General features: G+C 53.7%; 1 long non-coding RNA gene across 1 annotated transcript; it reads left to right on the forward strand.

Annotated features, from left to right (window-relative positions):
• The first annotated feature begins 2,701 nt into the window (after positions 1 to 2,701).
• Positions 2,702 to 7,811, forward strand: LOC117660266 (uncharacterized). Its single transcript, XR_009621525.2, has 3 exons — positions 2,702 to 4,690; positions 7,315 to 7,377; positions 7,534 to 7,811. It is a non-coding gene; the product is annotated as an uncharacterized LOC117660266 (long non-coding RNA).
• Positions 7,812 to 17,895: the final 10,084 nt, after the last annotated feature.

Here is a 17,895-nt window from a genome sequence, read left to right on the forward strand (position 1 = left end):
TTGACTTGAAATGACAGAAAAACACACACACACCCTCCCACAAACACAAACATATCAAGTTGCCTCAATTCCCTTTTACTTCTGTGTGATAAAGAAAGCAGTTGAAAGCAAGTAAAGAAAGGATGTTCCTTTTGGATGGAATGGGACTTTTAGGCTCTGATTTTTCATTCTCCTCCTCCGGCGATTCCCCACCCCACTTATCTCCCCAGCTGGCACTTATCTCCTCCAGTCATTTTCTGTAGGGAATGGGCCACCGGACTCTTCTTCGACTCTTCGTCCCAGACCCTTAGACAGGGCCCATTCGCAGAAAGAGGGTTCCTCCTGGGTGTTCCGCCCTCTGTGACAATTAGCCCCCAACCAATTGGCTGGAGGGGGTGTCATAGAAATCCAGCCAAAGGAGAGAGGTGTAAAAGAATTTGCCAAAATGCCTGCCTTCCTTCCTTCCTTCCTCTCCCCCCCCCACCAATACAGGGAGGAAAGTTGTTTTACTCGGAAGTAAGTCTCACTAAATTCAATGCTAGGATTTAAATCCAGTGCAAGAAGAGAGGTGTAAAAGAATTTGCCAAAATGCCTTCCTTCCTTCCTTCCTTCCTTCCTTCCTTCCTTCCTTCCTTCCTTCCTTCCTTCCTTCCTTCTTTCCTTCCTTCCTTCCTTCCTCTCTCTCTCTCTCTCTCCCCCTCCCCAACCAATACAGGGACACTGTTACTGAGTGGGATTTTGACTGCCCCTGAAAGGGAGGAGCTGCCCCGTGAAGGTAGCTGAGCCCAGCCCTCCCCCACCAGGATCATCCCAACCAGCCTGACCACAGAATCCTAGAGGAGGCTTTTTAGAGCCCCAAATGGGGTTTCTCTTCAGAGTTACAATCTATACCCCTGTGCAGCCCCCCCCCCAAAGAGAAAGAGAGAAAGCCCAACAGGGTCAGATCTTTTACCAGCCAGTAAGGCCCCTTCAGAAGAGCCCCCCCTCCCACTGCCAAGAACACAGAGTTACAACGCAGAATGGGATAAAAAAATAGAAGGGAACAAATTCTTAGTATATTCCCATTGAGGGAAGATGCTTTGTGGGGCAGCTTTGCTCAAACAGGGGGGGGGGGAGGGATTTAACGGGGATCTTTGCTTGCTGGGAACTTCCATTTTCTCTGGCAAGGGTAAGCAAATTTGAGTTTGATATTTCTGGGTTGGAGTGAGAATCAGTTCAGGATTCAGATAAACCTTACTCCATTCTGTGGATCTACTCAATGTGCAATACTATGAAAACCCAAACCTCCATTTCAACTAACTGTACATGTCTGATCTGGACAGCTGAAGAATGAGGGATGAGTTATTAGGGATTCATATCCAATATTAATATTAGTTATTAGTGACTCACTGTGGGGGCGGGGAGAGTCTGCCCCAAATTCTTCTCTTGGGAATGCCCCCTCCAGGTCCTCCTGAATAGGACCCACAGCTCATCCTCCTCTCCTAATTCTCAGTTTTTCAGTTCCAGAGGAACCAATGTTCCAATGTATTAATTTCAAGGGTAAAAAGCACAACATTAAATATTCCAAGTACTGATATTCCTTCCAATCTACTTCAGTTATGAATTTGAAGGATATCCCCATATTCAGAGATGGGTGAATTTTAAATCCAATTTTCCTCAAAAATTCCGAATATCTCATATTTATCGTTGTCAGGACAAGGTGGATCCAGAGCCGCAGCATATTTTATTCTGATTTTAGGCTGTTCAGCAATTGGTGGTAAATTCCAGGAAATGGCTATTTCAGCCTTGATAAATCTCTGTTTGAAGAGAAAGCGGAGAATTATCTCTTATTGTCCATCCATCCATCCATCCACCTCATCCTTCTGAGCAGTTGTATTGGCAACAGGAGGTCCCTGGGGTCAGCCTTATGGGCCTGAGTCCAGATGCCAGACATATTTTTTTTTTAAATTTTGAGGACTGATTGTATCCAGAAAAGATATGAACAATATTTGTAGTCAAATTGCATCATGGATCTTTTCCCTTTGAAGTTCAAAATGTGCCTCATGCTGCTTTCTCCTTTTCTTGCATCTGAAGGAGAATTCCAAGAGGCCTCCAGATATCTTCTGCCTTTCAAGGAAGATTCCCCAAGTTTGCTGGTAAGTCCTTTTGACCCACAAAGATTGTCTCTCAGTTGATTCTCTTCCACAGGATTCCAGGATTTAGGAAGCATGATATCAAGATTCCCAACAGCCACATATTTCTCCTCTCATATTTGAGCTAATTATGACATTATATGCAATGCAAAATGGAGTGTGTATTGTTTCTAAAGTGCTTAGCATAAAATGGATGCCATTAGAAGAATGATAAGCCGTTTTTTAAAAAATACGTAACAGCACGAGCTAAATGTCAAACCACAGGCCTCACCAACATCGGTGCCGGCTGAAACTGCAAGCAGAGAACAAAAGGAACAGAAGAGTTTATGCAAAGTAGCAATTGGTTAAAACTGTGACGCATTAAGGGAAATGGGGCTGCAAGAGGGAGGAGGGAGGTAAATTGAGCGCTTCAACAGGATGCTGTGCTAAAAATAAAGTTTTTTCAGAGAAACAAGCGAAATGTTTTAAAGAGGAAAAGGCGAGGCCGGAAATGAGTCTGTGTAAGGAGGAAAAAAGCTGATTTATGCTTTGTTCTGGGTCCACTCTTGTTGCCCCAGGATTTGCAAGCGACGTTTCCATTTCGGCTGACGTTTTGCAAGCTGTTGCTTGTTCACCCGGAGCTCTCCCTGCTTCGGCAGGCCCGGTAAGAGAGCAGGCTGCCACGGGGGGGGGGGGGCTGGATGCGTGTGTCCCTGGCCAGCCTCTCCCTAGGAAGGATGCGCCCGCCGATTCCTGCCACTGCTGTCGCCCGGGGGGGAGAAGGGAGGCAACGCGAGTCTTTGGGCCCCGAAGACTCGCTCTGGGTGTGTTCGGAATGGAAACGGCCCAAGGGTAGACCCGTCGCTTGAGTTCTCCCCTCGGTCCTCCCGCTCTGATGCGTAAGCGTGGAAGAGGAAGTAGGCTAAGCAGCCACTACACAGCGGTGCCTGCTGCTGCCTACACCACACAGACACACCCGGGATTGGGGCTGCTAGGATCGATTCCCGGAAAGAAGGCTGCTCCTCCGACTCCTCGCTGGGCGTTTTGTGTTGGGACGCTACTGCCACTCCTCTCCTCTGCAAGGGGCCGTTCCCTCCTTTGGACGCCCAGCGCGAAGATCCGAGGCTTTTCGTCTCCCAAGTGTCGAATGATGGATGAAAGCGACGTTTCCACTGAGGCTGATGTTGTTCCTTCTCACTGACAAGAGACCAAATCTTGTTGACTGAAAGCCTGACGTCCTTACTTTGCAAACCGATAGAAAACCCTCCCAGCCCCACCCTAGAGGACGACGATCAATAGGCCGGATTGACGGGTAGGATAACGGTACATGAGATACCTTGGTCACCCCAGAGGACTTTTGGGGGGGGGGTGCAAGGAAAGCGTTTCCGAAAGAACTCCCTTGTTTCCCAGAGAGGAAAAGGTGAGGAGGGAGAAAGATTCTGTATTGTCATCTTACAGTGAGAGATGGAGCTCCTATTCATTCCCCCGTTTGTTGTCTGGACCGCCTTGAAGGGCTCTCCAATGTCTCCTCGGATGAGGATTCCCAGACCAGGGATGGGGCACGCCTAGCCTGAAGCCAAGGGGGCTTCTGTACCCACCGACATCCTTTGCCAAACACACAGACACACATGTATGTGTCCACACACACCTGATTCGGAGGACCCCAATTCTGTGATTATTTAGAAACGTTAATTGCTGCTGTTAACGGTGAATTTAAGAAAGACAAATTAACGCACTTTTTCATGGACACAACGAGGCTCAATGACTGCAGATTTTCTCCATTGGGATCTTTTAATTTTTTAAATATTTCATTGAACAACTGCGGAAAATTTGTTCCCTCAAAAGAGCTCTGATACACTCTGCCCCATGATAATCCTGAGTCTGTTAATTGATATTTTAAAAAGTTTCCTACAGTTACAAAGAAGCCGATACAAATTTATTTATTGGTCAGATTCTACAAATATAATCAAATACGAATATGAATTTACTATATTTTGTGGCCAATGTTTTTCCTCGTATGCTTCAACTGTCATACATTCATATTTCAAGTAAAAGGAAATCTCAGTGTAAAAATATACATTATTCGATTAGTATTTTCTAGGGATGGAAGGTCAGTTAGATTAAAGTAGCAGGACGTTCCATTGGTTCGAGATTTTAAGCAAGGCTGTTATCAAAGTTTATTCTTGGCAGCCGAAAAAAAAAGCTCGGGTCTTACTGCGGGAGATCAAAGGAAGCGACATTTCTCCGTTTGCTTTTGCTTTTATTTTCCTATCTCTCTGCCAGCGAAAAGCCGCCCCCCCCCCCGCACGACCGTCCCAAGCTCCATTTCGCTGGCAGGGGCACCGCGGGCCAGTCACTGGCCGTATCCATGGCTGCCCCGCGGTCCTTGAGTTTGACAGCCCTGGTCCAAAGGGTGGAGTCGGAGGAGCCTTCGTCGAGGTACCGGAGGTGGAGTCGTGACGACGGAATCGCAGCCGGTGGCGGGAGGAGCCTCCGGGCACCTATTTAAGCCGGTGCGGATCGTGGCTGCGAGACACTTGAGCGTTTGCTGTGGATTCGGAGGTTTCGGCCGCGCGGAGAAGAAGAAGACATGCAGAACGGTGAGTCGGCCGTCCTCTCCCGCCGCTCTGGCCCGGGGCAGAAGGGGCGGTGGGGCAGCGGGAGCCGCTGGGGCTCCGACGTGCCTGCGGGCACTCAGGGAGAGGGGAGGGGGCGCCTCGGAGCGGCCCCCCAAGGGATCCTTTTCTCCATGCATCCCAGTTTTACGCGGCTTTCGGTTTTCGGCAGGCCTGGGGCCGTTGATCACGCTCTTGTGATCTGGCGAGATCCGGCCATGAATGGCGCGGATGAGTTTTTAATGTTTTTTAAATTTTCAATGTCTTTTTATAATGATTTTTTAAAAATGTATTCTGAGCCGCCCTGAGTCTTCCTAGAGGGGCGGCATATAAATTGAATTAATTAAACTAAATGAATTAAATTTCCTCTTTAAATTACACACCGCCCAGAGTGTCTCGGTGATTCGGGTGCGGGGTATCCAAATTCCAGGAAGAAAAATAAAGCGTAAAGCGGCGGGATCCACTCCGTCAAAAACCACCTGCGGAAGGAGCTGCCAGGAGCGCCTAACACCCCCTCCGCTCCTCCATCTCCCTCAAATAGGGGAAAATGCCACCTCATTCCCCCCACACCCACTCCAGCGATGCCACGACATGCCCAGCTGGCCTAAGGGGGCTTCCGAGAAATCCAGCTGGGGAAAGCGTGATCCTGGACCTCCCTCCGGCCACTGAGGCTTTAGCCATGGAAGAACCAGCTGGATTCCCTCCTTTCCACCTTCCTCGCTGCAGCTCTTCCCCCATCTGAGATCGCCATCCCTTGAAAGGGAGAGGAGGATCGGCCCACAGCTAAACTTGTGCGGAGGGACCCAGACTGGCATCTTGGATGACCAGGGCCCCCCAGATTCGGAGGTCAAGTTTGGGGAGGACCAGGACTCCTTGGGTCCCTCCCTCGGGGTTTGAAGGGAGGCGTGGACCGTCGTGTCTGTATCTGTGTGTGTTTTCATCTCTAGTAAAAGGCGAAAGATTTATACGATCTGAAGAGAAACCAAAGTATGAAAAGTCACTGGGGACTTCAAAAAAAAAATGGGGTGGCCATACTGATGTCTAAAAGAACTGGATTTACTATGGAGAATACAAAAAAAGATGGGCATGATAGATTTATTATGATTAAAGGTCAAATTGAAAGTACAGCATATAGGTTGGTTAATGTTTATGCCCCAAATGTGAGACATAGATAATTTTTTTTAGAATTGTTTAAAGTAATAGAAGAATTTAAAGAAGGACATGTCATCTTAGGTGGAGATTTTAATATGGTTATGAATAATAGATTGGACAGGACCAATCCCACAAGTGCTGAAAGGAGGAATAATATCACCATTTTAAATAAATTAATAAAAGAAAAAGATTATTGTGGATGGATGGCATTTTCTTAAAGGTGGGGAGCCCGGTTTCACATACTATTCCCCAACTTATAAATCTTATTCTAGAATTGATTATGTTTTCGTTTCTAGGGATATGGCAACTAAGTTGAGTAGAATGGAAGTGGGAGTAATCTTGGAAAAGTTCCCAGGGAATTTGAAGAATAAAGTGAATAAAATTTTAAAAGAGAAAAATAAAATGAAACTAAAGGAATGGTTAGGAGGAATGAGGACGCCTGGGGAATTGGAAGAGGTTTTAGGAGGAAAACGGTTGTCTTGGTTAAATTACAGCCAAGTGGAACATTGGACTAAAAACTGGATAAGAGAAAATGGAGAGTGTAGAGAGTTAACGAGGTTCGAGGAATTAATTGAAAAAAATGAAACTGTAAAGGAAGAAAATAAAGAGATAAAAGGCTTAATGAGTGGAATTTATAAAATATTGTTGGAGGAAGAGGAGAGGGAAAATTTAGGAAAGATGGTATGGGAAACCGATTTGAAGATACAAATTGGGCAACAGAGTTGGGAAAGAATTTGGCAACAAAGAGTGTTGAGAAATATGTCAGTAAGAATAAAAGAGAATTATTATAAAATGGTATGGAGGTGGTACTTAACTCCGGTTAGATTAAGCAATATGAATCAGCGCTATTCAGATAACTGTTGGAGAGGTTGTGGGGGAAAAGGAACATATTTACATATGTGGTGGGATTGTAAATTTGTGTAAAAATTGTGGAAGATGGTGTTTAAGGAGATGGAAGAAATTGTAGGAATAAAGGTAGAAGAGGCACCAAAGGTAGCATTACTCTAATTGGAAGATATAAAGTGTAAAAAAAGAAACTAAAGAGTTGATAATAAATTTGTTGACCGCAGCAAGGTTAATGATTTCTAGGAACTGGAAGACACGAGGTGATTATTGTTTGGAAGAACGGGATAAGGAAGTATGGGATATTGCCATAAATGATAAACTGACATGTAATATTAAAGTAAAGAGGGGCACAATGAAAGTGAATGAATTCAATGGAATCTGGGAATAGTTCCTAATATATGTGTTTTCTGGAGGAAGGGGGACACCACCACCGGAAGAAGCTTTAAGATTTTGGAAGCAGGAATGATCCCCCGAGGGGTGGGGGAGCACGTGTTAATTGTTTGTATTGTGTATATTGGTATATATTATATATTATGATTCATGTATGAATAAAATTCTAAAAATAAAATTTAAAAAAATGTTTTCATCTCGGATCAATTGTCCCTTCGCAGGTGCAAAGGAAGCCCCGAGAGGGTTGTATCTGAAGGTGCAACTGGGCCTTTCTCTAGTCTCAGGTGAGGCTCTGCCATCCTTGCGTTTTGTCAGGGACCTGGGAGGTCCTCAGGAAGGACCCTGGGAGGGAAACTGGATGGGGAGCAAATGCCCCAGCACCGACACCCCGAGCCCCGATGGTGACCAACCGTCTGAATTGATCTCTGCTGCTTTTCCAGCTCAGGATGGATTCCAGTGTGAGGCCTGTCTTCAGATCCAGTCTGAGAATCCTGGGATCGGAGATGACTGTGGAAGAGAAGCGGGGATCGTCCTCTGACAGCCACCTCGGCAGAGGAATTGCCTGCAGCCTGAACCGCGTGTGTGGGGGAGGGTCTCGGTGGCAGCTCCTTCTTCTTATGCAGAAGCCCCCTGGGATCAGGGGGTGCCAAGAGTGCCTGAAAATACAGAAAAAGCGCTTTATCATCCAAGGGAACGATCAAGGGGATTCCAAAAGAGATCTGGTTACAGTGAGTCTTTGCAGGATATCGGCTGTCAAGGAAAGATGCTTTGTGGGGCAGCGTTGCTCAAAGTGGGGGGGGAGCTCAGCTGTCACAACTGTCTCACCGCTCCTTCTTCACAGGTCAAGGGGGATCTTTGCTTCCTCGGAATTCTCATGTTGTCTGGCAAGGGAAAGCAAATTTGAGTTTGGGAGATGTAGGCAGGCTGGCGTGAGAATCGGTCAGGTTTCAGGTAAACCTGACTCCTTCCAGTGGGTCTACTCGATATGCGACTCTTTGGAAGTGTAGACCTCCATCCTGAACTGTCCATCTCTGATCTGGGCAGCTGAGGAATGAGGGGGGAGTTGAGGAAAGGCAGCCCATGTGCCTCACCGTAGGGTTGGAAAGGGATCTGTCCCAGATTCCCTCCCAGATCCTGCCTTGGGAGTCCCCTCACCAGGAAACCCCCCCCCCCAATAGGACCCACAGCTCAGTGTCTTCTCCAGGTCCCCAGTCGCGGAATACCCAATGCTGTTTGTGCCGATTCATATAAGATTTCATACTTAAAAAGTACAAAATGACATACCACAAGCCCTGATATTCCCTCCAATCTGAGCTGGGGTGAGGGCGCACATGCCCACAGAGAGGGCTCTGAGAGGGGGGGACGGCTCACGAGCCCAAAGAGAGGGCTCTGAGAGGGCGGGACGGCGCACGTGCCCACAGAGAGGGCTCTGAGAGGGGGGGACGGCTCACGTGCCCACAGAGAGGGCTCTGAGAGGGGGTGTCGGCGCACGTGCCCACAGAGAGGGCTCTGAGAGGGGGTGTCGGCGCACGTGCCCACAGAGAGGGCTCTGAGAGGGGGGGACGGCTCACGTGCCCACAGAGAGGGCTCTGAGAGGGGGTGTCGGCGCACGTGCCCACAGAGAGGGCTCTGTGAGGGGGTGTCGGCGCACGTGCCCACAGAGAGGGCTCTGAGAGGGGGGGACGGCTCACGTGCCCACAGAGAGGGCTCTGAGGGGGGGGGACGGCTCACGTGCCCACAGAGAGGGCTCTGAGGGGGGGGTCGGCGCACGTGCCCACAGAGGGGGCTCTGAGGGGGGGCGGCGCATGTGCCCACAGAGAGGGCTCTGAGAGGGGGGGCGGCTCACGTGCCCACAGAGAGGGCTCTGAGAGGGGGGGCGGCGCACATGCCCACAGAGAGGGCTCTGAGAGGGGGGGCGGCTCACGTGCCCAAAGAGAGGGCTCTGAGAGGGCGGGACGGCGCACGTGCCCACAGAGAGGGCTCTGAGAGGGGGGGTCGGCGCACATGCCCACAGAGAGGGCTCTGAGAGGGGGGGACGGCTCACGTGCCCACAGAGAGGGCTCTGAGAGGGGGGGTCGGCGCACATGCCCACAGAGAGGGCTCTGAGAGGGGGGGACGGCTCACGTGCCCACAGAGAGGGCTCTGAGAGGGGGGGTCGGCGCACATGCCCACAGAGAGGGCTCTGAGAGGGCGGGACGGCGCACGTGCCCACAGAGAGGGCTCTGAGAGGGGGGGTCGGCGCACGTGCCCACAGAGAGGGCTCTGAGAGGGGGGGACGGCTCACGTGCCCAAAGAGAGGGCTCTGAGAGGGGGGGTCGGCTCACGTGCCCAAAGAGAGGGCTCTGAGAGGGGGGTCGGCGCACGTGCCCAAAGAGAGGGCTCTGAGAGGGGGGGTCAGCACACATGACCACAGAGAGGGCTCTGAGAGGGGGGGACGGCTCACGTGCCCACAGAGAGGGCTCTGAGAGGGGGGGTCGGCGCACGTGCCCACAGAGAGGGCTCTGAGAGGGGGGGTCGGCGCACGTGCCCAAAGAGAGGGCTCTGAGAGGGGGGGTCGGCGCACGTGCCCAAAGAGAGGGCTCTGAGAGGGGGGTCGGCGCACGTGCCCAAAGAGAGGGCTCTGAGAGGGGGGGTCGGCGCACGTGCCCAAAGAGAGGGCTCTGAGAGGGGGGGTCGGCGCACATGACCACAGAGAGGGCTCTGAGAGGGGGGGACGGCTCACGTGCCCAAAGAGAGGGCTCTGAGAGGGGGGGTCGGCGCACGTGCCCAAAGAGAGGGCTCTGAGAGGGGGGTCGGCGCACGTGCCCAAAGAGAGGGCTCTGAGAGGGGGGTCGGCGCACGTGCCCAAAGAGAGGGCTCTGAGAGGGGGGGTCGGCGCACATGACCACAGAGAGGGCTCTGAGAGGGGGGGACGGCTCACGTGCCCAAAGAGAGGGCTCTGAGAGGGGGGGTCGGCGCACATGACCACAGAGAGGGCTCTGAGAGGGGGGGACGGCGCACGTGCCCACAGAGAGGGCTCTGAGAGGGGGGGTCGGCACACATGACCACAGAGACGGCTCTGAGAGGGGGGGTCGGCGCACGTGCCCACAGAGAGGGCTCTGAGAGGGGGGGTCGGCGCACGTGCCCAAGGAGAGGGCTCTGAGAGGGGGGGTCGGCGCACGTGCCCAAAGAGAGGGCTCTGAGAGGGGGGTCGGCGCACGTGCCCAAAGAGAGGGCTCTGAGAGGGGGGGTCGGCGCACATGACCACAGAGAGGGCTCTGAGAGGGGGGGACGGCGCACGTGCCCACAGAGAGGGCTCTGAGAGGGAGGGACGGCTCACGTGCCCACAGAGGGCTCTGAGAGGGGGGGACGGCTCACGTGCCCACAGAGGGGGCTCTGAGGGGGGGGCGGCTCACGTGCCCACAGAGAGGGCTCTGAGAGGGGGGGGCGGCGCACGTGCCCACAGAGAGGGCTCTGTGAGGGGGGGTCGGCGCACGTGCCCACAGAGGGGGCTGTGAGGGGGGGGCGGCTCACGTGCCCACAGAGGGGGCTCTGAGAGGGGGGCAGCTCACGTGCCCACAGAGAGGGCTCTGAGAGGGGGGTCGGCGCACGTGCCCACAGAGAGGGCTCTGAGGGGGGGGCTGCGCACGTGCCCAAAGAGAGGGCTCTGAGAGGGGGGGTCGGCGCACGTGCCCACAGAGAGGGTTCTGAGAGGGGGGACGGCTGACGTGCCCACAGAGGGGGCTCTGAGGGAGGGGGGCTCACATGCCCACAGAGAGGGCTCTGAGGGGGGGGCAGCGCACGTGCCCAAAGAGAGGGCTCTGAGAGGGGGGCGGCTCACGTGCCCACAGAGAGGGCTCTGAGGGGGGGTGTCGGCGCACGTGCCCAAAGAGAGGGCTCTGAGAGGGGGGACGGCTCACGTGCCCACAGAGGGGGCTCTGAGGGAGGGGGGCTCACATGCCCACAGAGAGGGCTCTGAGGGGGGGGCAGCGCACGTGCCCAAAGAGAGGGCTCTGAGAGGGGGGGACGGCTCACGTGCCCAAAGAGAGGGCTCTGAGAGGGGGGTCGGCGCACGTGCCCAAAGAGAGGGCTCTGAGAGGGGGGGTCGGCGCACATGACCACAGAGAGGGCTCTGAGAGGGGGGGACGGCTCACGTGCCCACAGAGAGGGCTCTGAGAGGGGGGGTCGGCGCACGTGCCCACAGAGAGGGCTCTGAGAGGGGGGGTCGGCGCACGTGGCCAAAGAGAGGGCTCTGAGAGGGGGGGTCGGCGCACGTGCCCAAAGAGAGGGCTCTGAGAGGGGGGTCGGCGCACGTGCCCAAAGAGAGGGCTCTGAGAGGGGGGGTCGGCGCACATGACCACAGAGAGGGCTCTGAGAGGGGGGGACGGCTCACGTGCCCAAAGAGAGGGCTCTGAGAGGGGGGGTCGGCGCACATGACCACAGAGAGGGCTCTGAGAGGGGGGGACGGCGCACGTGCCCACAGAGAGGGCTCTGAGAGGGGGGGTCGGCGCACATGACCACAGAGAGGGCTCTGAGAGGGGGGGACGGCGCACGTGCCCAAAGAGAGGGCTCTGAGAGGGGGGGTCGGCGCACATGACCACAGAGAGGGCTCTGAGAGGGGGGGACGGCTCACGTGCCCACAGAGAGGGCTCTGAGAGGGGGGGTCAGCGCACGTGCCCACAGAGAGGGCTCTGAGAGGGGGGGTCGGCGCACGTGGCCAAAGAGAGGGCTCTGAGAGGGGGGGTCGGCGCACGTGCCCAAAGAGAGGGCTCTGAGAGGGGGGTCGGTGCACGTGCCCAAAGAGAGGGCTCTGAGAGGGGGGGTCGGCGCACATGACCACAGAGAGGGCTCTGAGAGGGGGGGGACAGCGCACGTGCCCACAGAGAGGGCTCTGAGAGGGAGGGACGGCTCACGTGCCCACAGAGGGCTCTGAGAGGGGGGGACGGCTCACGTGCCCACAGAGGGGGCTCTGAGGGGGGGGCGGCTCACGTGCCCACAGAGAGGGCTCTGAGAGGGGGGGGCGGCGCACGTGCCCACAGAGAGGGCTCTGTGAGGGGGGGTCGGCGCACGTGCCCACAGAGGGGGCTGTGAGGGGGGGCGGCTCACGTGCCCACAGAGGGGGCTCTGAGAGGGGGGCGGCTCACGTGCCCACAGAGAGGGCTCTGAGAGGGGGGTCGGCGCACGTGCCCACAGAGAGGGCTCTGAGGGGGGGGCTGCGCACGTGCCCAAAGAGAGGGCTCTGAGAGGGGGGGTCGGCGCACGTGCCCACAGAGAGGGTTCTGAGAGGGGGGACGGCTCACGTGCCCACAGAGGGGGCTCTGAGGGAGGGGGGCTCACATGCCCACAGAGAGGGCTCTGAGGGGGGGGCAGTGCACGTGCCCAAAGAGAGGGCTCTGAGAGGGGGGCGGCTCACGTGCCCACAGAGAGGGCTCTGAGAGGGGGTGTCGGCGCACGTGCCCACAGAGAGGGCTCTGTGAGAGGGGGTCGGTGCACGTGCCCACAGAGAGGGCTCTGAGGGGGGGCAGCGCACGTGCCCCAAGAGAGGGCTCTGAGAGGGGGGGACGGCTCACGTGCCCACAGAGAGGGCTCTGTGAGGGGGGGTCGGCGCACGTGCCCACAGAGAGGGCTCTGAGAGGGGGGGTCGGCGCACGTGCCCACAGAGAGGGCTCTGAGAGGGGGGGACGGCTCAAGTGCCCACAGAGAGGGCTCTGAGGGGGGGACGGCTCACGTGCCCACAGAGAGGGCTCTGAGTGGGGGGACGGCTCACGTGCCCACAGAGAGGGCTCTGAGAGGGGGGGCGGCGCACGTGCCCACAGAGAGGGCTCTGAGAGGGGGGGACGGCTCACGTGCCCACAGAGAGGGCTCTGAGAGGGGGGGACGGCTCACGTGCCCGCAGAGAGTACTCTGAGGGGGGGGCAGCTCACGTGCCCGCAGAGAGGGCTCTGAGGGGGGGCTGCTCACGTGCCCACAGAGAGGGCTCTGGGGGGGGGCGGCTCACGTGCCCACAGAGAGGGCTCTGAGAGGCGGGGACGGCTCACGTGCCCACAGAGAGGGCTCTGAGGGGGGGCGGCGCACGTGCCCAAAGAGAGGGCTCTGAGGGGGGGGCAGCTCACGTGCCCACAGAGAGGGCTCTGAGAGGGGGGGTCGGCGCACGTGCCCACAGAGAGGGCTCTGGGGGGGGCGGCTCACGTGCCCACAGAGACGGCTCTGAGTGGGGGTCGGCGCACGTGCCCACAGAGAGGGCTCTGAGAGGGGGGGTCGGCGCATGTGCCCACAGCAGCGAGTCCCCGAGTCGCCGTCGCCGAGCACATAGACGGGTATGGTTCATACAGCAGCAAGTCATCCTTTAACACCACTCTGGGTATTTTGAAAACCGTGAGAAAACTTTCCTCCGAGTCGGCGTCGCCGAGCACATAGACGGGTATTGTTCATACAGCAGTGAGTTGTCCTTTAACACCACTCTCGGTATTTGGAAAACCGTGAGAAAACTCTCCTCCGAGTCGCCGATCGCCGAGCACATAGACGGGTACTGTTCATACAGCAGTGACTCATCCTTTAACACCACTCTGGGTATTTTGAAAACCGTGAGAAAACTCTCCCCCGAGTCGCCGAGCACATAGACGGGTATTGTTCATACAGCAGTGAGTCATCCTTTAACACCACTCTGGGTATTTTGAAAACTGTGAGAAAACTCTCCTCCGAGTCGCCGATCGCCGAGCACATAGACGGGTACTGTTCATACAGCAGTGACTCATCCTTTAACACCACTCTGGGTATTTTGAAAACCGTGAGAAAACTCTCCCCCGAGTCGCCGAGCACATAGACGGGTATTGTTCATACAGCAGTGAGTCATCCTTTAACACCACTCTGGGTATTTTGAAAACCGTGAGGAAACTCTCCTCCGAGTCGCCGTCGCCGAGCACATAGACGGGTGTTGTTCATACAGCAGTGACTCATCCTTTAACACCACTCTGGGTATTTTGAAAACAGTGAGAAAACTCTCCCCCGAGTCGCCGTCGCTGAGCACATAGACGGGTATTGTTCATACAGCAGTGAGTCGTCCTTTAACACCACTCTGGGTATTTTGAAAACCGTGAGAAAACTCTCCACCGAGTCGCCGTCGCCGAGCACATAGATGGGTATTGTTCATACAGCAGTGACTCATCCTTTAACACCACTCTGGGTATTTTGAAAACCGTGAGAAAACTGTTCCCCGAGTCGCTGTCACCGAACCGAGCACATAGACGGGTATGGTTCATACAGCAGTAAAACCGTGGGAAAACTCTCCACCGAGTCGCCGTCGCCGAGCACATAGACGGGTATTGTTCATACAGCAGTGACTCATCCTTTAACACCATTCTGGGTATTTTGAAAACCGTGAGAAAACTGTTCCCCGAGTCGCTGTCACCGAACCGAGCACATAGACGGGTATGGTTCATACAGCAGTAAAACCGTGGGAAAACTCTCCACCGAGTCGCCGTCGCCGAGCACATAGACGGGTATTGTTCATACAGCAGTGACTCATCCTTTAACACCACTCTGGGTATTTTGAAAACCGTGAGAAAACTGTTCCCCGAGTCGCTTTCACCGAACCGAGCACATAGACGGGTATGGTTCATACAGCAGTAAAACCGTGGGAAAACTCTCCACCGAGTCGCCGTCGCCGAGCACATAGACGGGTATGGTTCATACAGCAGTGACTCATCCTTTAACACCATTCTGGGTATTTTGAAAACCGTGAGAAAACTCTCCTCCGAGTCGCGGTCGCCGAGCACATAGACGGGTATTGTTCATACAGCAGTGAGTTGTCCTTTAACACCACTCTCGGTATTTGGAAAACCGTGAGAAAACTCTCCCCCGAGTCTCCGTTGCCGAGCACATAGACGGGTATTGTTCATACAGCAGTGACTCATCCTTTAACACCACTCTGGGTATTTTGAAAACCGTGAGAAAACTCTCCCCCGAGTCGCCGAGCACATAGACGGGTATTGTTCATACAGCAGTGAGTCATCCTTTAACACCACTCTGGGTATTTTGAAAACCGTGAGAAAACTCTCCCCCGAGTCGCCGAGCACATAGACGGGTATTGTTCATACAGCAGTGAGTCATCCTTTAACACCACTCTGGGTATTTTGAAAACCGTGAGGAAACTCTCCTCCGAGTCGCCGTCGCCGAGCACATAGACGGGTATTGTTCATACAGCAGTGACTCATCCTTTAACACCACTCTGGGTATTTTGAAAACCGTGAGAAAACTCTCCCCCGAGTCGCCGAGCACATAGACGGGTATTGTTCATACAGCAGTGAGTCATCCTTTAACACCACTCTGGGTATTTTGAAAACCGTGAGGAAACTCTCCTCCGAGTCGCCGTCGCCGAGCACATAGACGGGTATTGTTCATACAGCAGTGACTCATCCTTTAACACCACTCTGGGTATTTTGAAAACCGTGAGAAAACTGTTCCCCGAGTCGCTGTCACCGAACCGAGCACATAGACGGGTATGGTTCATACAGCAGTAAAACCGTGGGAAAACTCTCCTCCGAGTCGCCGTCGCCGAGCACATAGACGGGTATTGTTCATACAGCAGTGACTCATCCTTTAACACCACTCTGGGTATTTTGAAAACCGTGAGAAAACTGTTCCCCGAGTCGCTGTCACCGAACCGAGCACATAGACGGGTATGGTTCATACAGCAGTAAAACCGTGGGAAAACTCTCCACCGAGTCGCCGTCGCCGAGCACATAGACGGGTATGGTTCATACAGCAGTGACTCATCCTTTAACACCATTCTGGGTATTTTGAAAACCGTGAGAAAACTGTTCCCCGAGTCGCTGTCACCGAACCGAGCACATAGACGGGTATGGTTCATACAGCAGTAAAACCGTGGGAAAACTCTCCACCGAGTCGCCGTCGCCGAGCACATAGACGGGTATTGTTCATTGAGCAGTGACTCATCCTTTAACACCACTCTGGGTATTTTGAAAACCGTGAGAAAACTGTTCCCCGAGTCGCTTTCACCGAACCGAGCACATAGACGGGTATGGTTCATACAGCAGTAAAACCGTGGGAAAACTCTCCACCGAGTCGCCGTCGCCGAGCACATAGACGGGTATGGTTCATACAGCAGTGACTCATCCTTTAACACCATTCTGGGTATTTTGAAAACCGTGAGAAAACTCTCCTCCGAGTCGCGGTCGCCGAGCACATAGACGGGTATTGTTCATACAGCAGTGAGTTGTCCTTTAATACCACTCTCGGTATTTGGAAAACCGTGAGAAAACTCTCCCCCGAGTCTCCGTTGCCGAGCACATAGACGGGTATTGTTCATACAGCAGTGACTCATCCTTTAACACCACTCTGGGTATTTTGAAAACCGTGAGCAAACTGTTCCCCGAGTCGCTGTCACCGAACCGAGCACATAGACGGGTATGGTTCATACAGCAGTAAAACCGTGGGAAAACTCTCCACCGAGTCGCCGATCGCCGAGCACATAGACGGGTATTGTTCATACAGCAGTGAGTCATCCTTTAACACCATTCTGGGTATTTTGAAAACAGTGAGAAAACTCTCCTCCGAGTCGCCGATCGCCGAGCACATAGACGGGTATTGTTCATACAGCAGTGAGTCATCCTTTAACACCACTCTGGGTATTTTGAAAACCGTGAGAAAACTCTCCTCCAAGTTGCCATCGTCGAGCACATAGATGGGTATTGTTCATACAGCAGTGAGTCATCCTTTAACACCACTCTGGGTATTTTGAAAACCGTGAGAAAACTCTCCTCCAAGTTGCCGATCACTGAGCACATAGATGGGTATTGTTCATACAGCAGTGAGTCATCCTTTAACACCACTCTGGGTATTTTGAAAACAGTGAGAAAACTCTCCTCCGAGTCGCCGATCACTGAGCACATAGACGGGTATTGTTCATACAGCAGGGAGTCGTCCTTTAACACCACTCTGGGTATTTTGAAAACCGTGAGAAAACTCTCCTCCAAGTTGCCGATCACTGAGCACATAGATGGGTATTGTTCATACAGCAGTGAGTCATCCTTTAACACCACTCTGGGTATTTTGAAAACCGTGAGAAAACTCTCCTCCAAGTCGCCAATCACTGAGCACATAGATGGGTATTGTTCATACAGCAGTGAGTCATCCTTTAACACCACTCTGGGTATTTTGAAAACAGTGAGAAAACTCTCCTCCGAGTCGCCGATCACTGGGCACATAGACGGGTATTGTTCATACAGCAGTGAGTCTTCCTTTAACACCACTCTGGGTATTTTGAAAACCGTGAGAAAACTCTCCCCCGAGTCGCCGTCGCCGAGCACATAGATGGGTATTGTTCATACAGCAGTGACTCATCCTTTAACACCACTCTGGGTATTTTGAAAACCGTGAGAAAACTGTTCCCCGAGTCGCTGTCACCGAACCGAGCACATAGACGGGTATGGTTCATACAGCAGCGAGTCATCCTTTAACACCATTCTGGGTATTTTGAAAACCGTGAGAAAACTCTCCTCCGAGTCGCCGATCGCCGAGCACATTGACGGGTATTGTTCATACAGCAGTGAGTCATCCTTAAACACCATTCTGGGTATTTTGAAAACAGTGAGAAAACTCTCCTCCGAGTCGCCGATCGCCGAGCACATAGACGGGTATTGTTCATACAGCAGTGAGTCATCCTTTAACACCACTCTGGGTATTTTGAAAACCATGAGAAAACTCTCCTCCAAGTTGCCATCGTCGAGCACATATATGGGTATTGTTCATACAGCAGTGAGTCATCCTTTAACACCACTCTGGGTATTTTGAAAACCGTGAGA

This window comes from Pantherophis guttatus, chromosome 2 (assembly GCF_059756535.1).
Source record: "Pantherophis guttatus breed Tessera chromosome 2, ASM5975653v1, whole genome shotgun sequence".
In the NCBI taxonomy this organism is placed as follows: Eukaryota; Metazoa; Chordata; class Lepidosauria; order Squamata; family Colubridae; genus Pantherophis; species Pantherophis guttatus.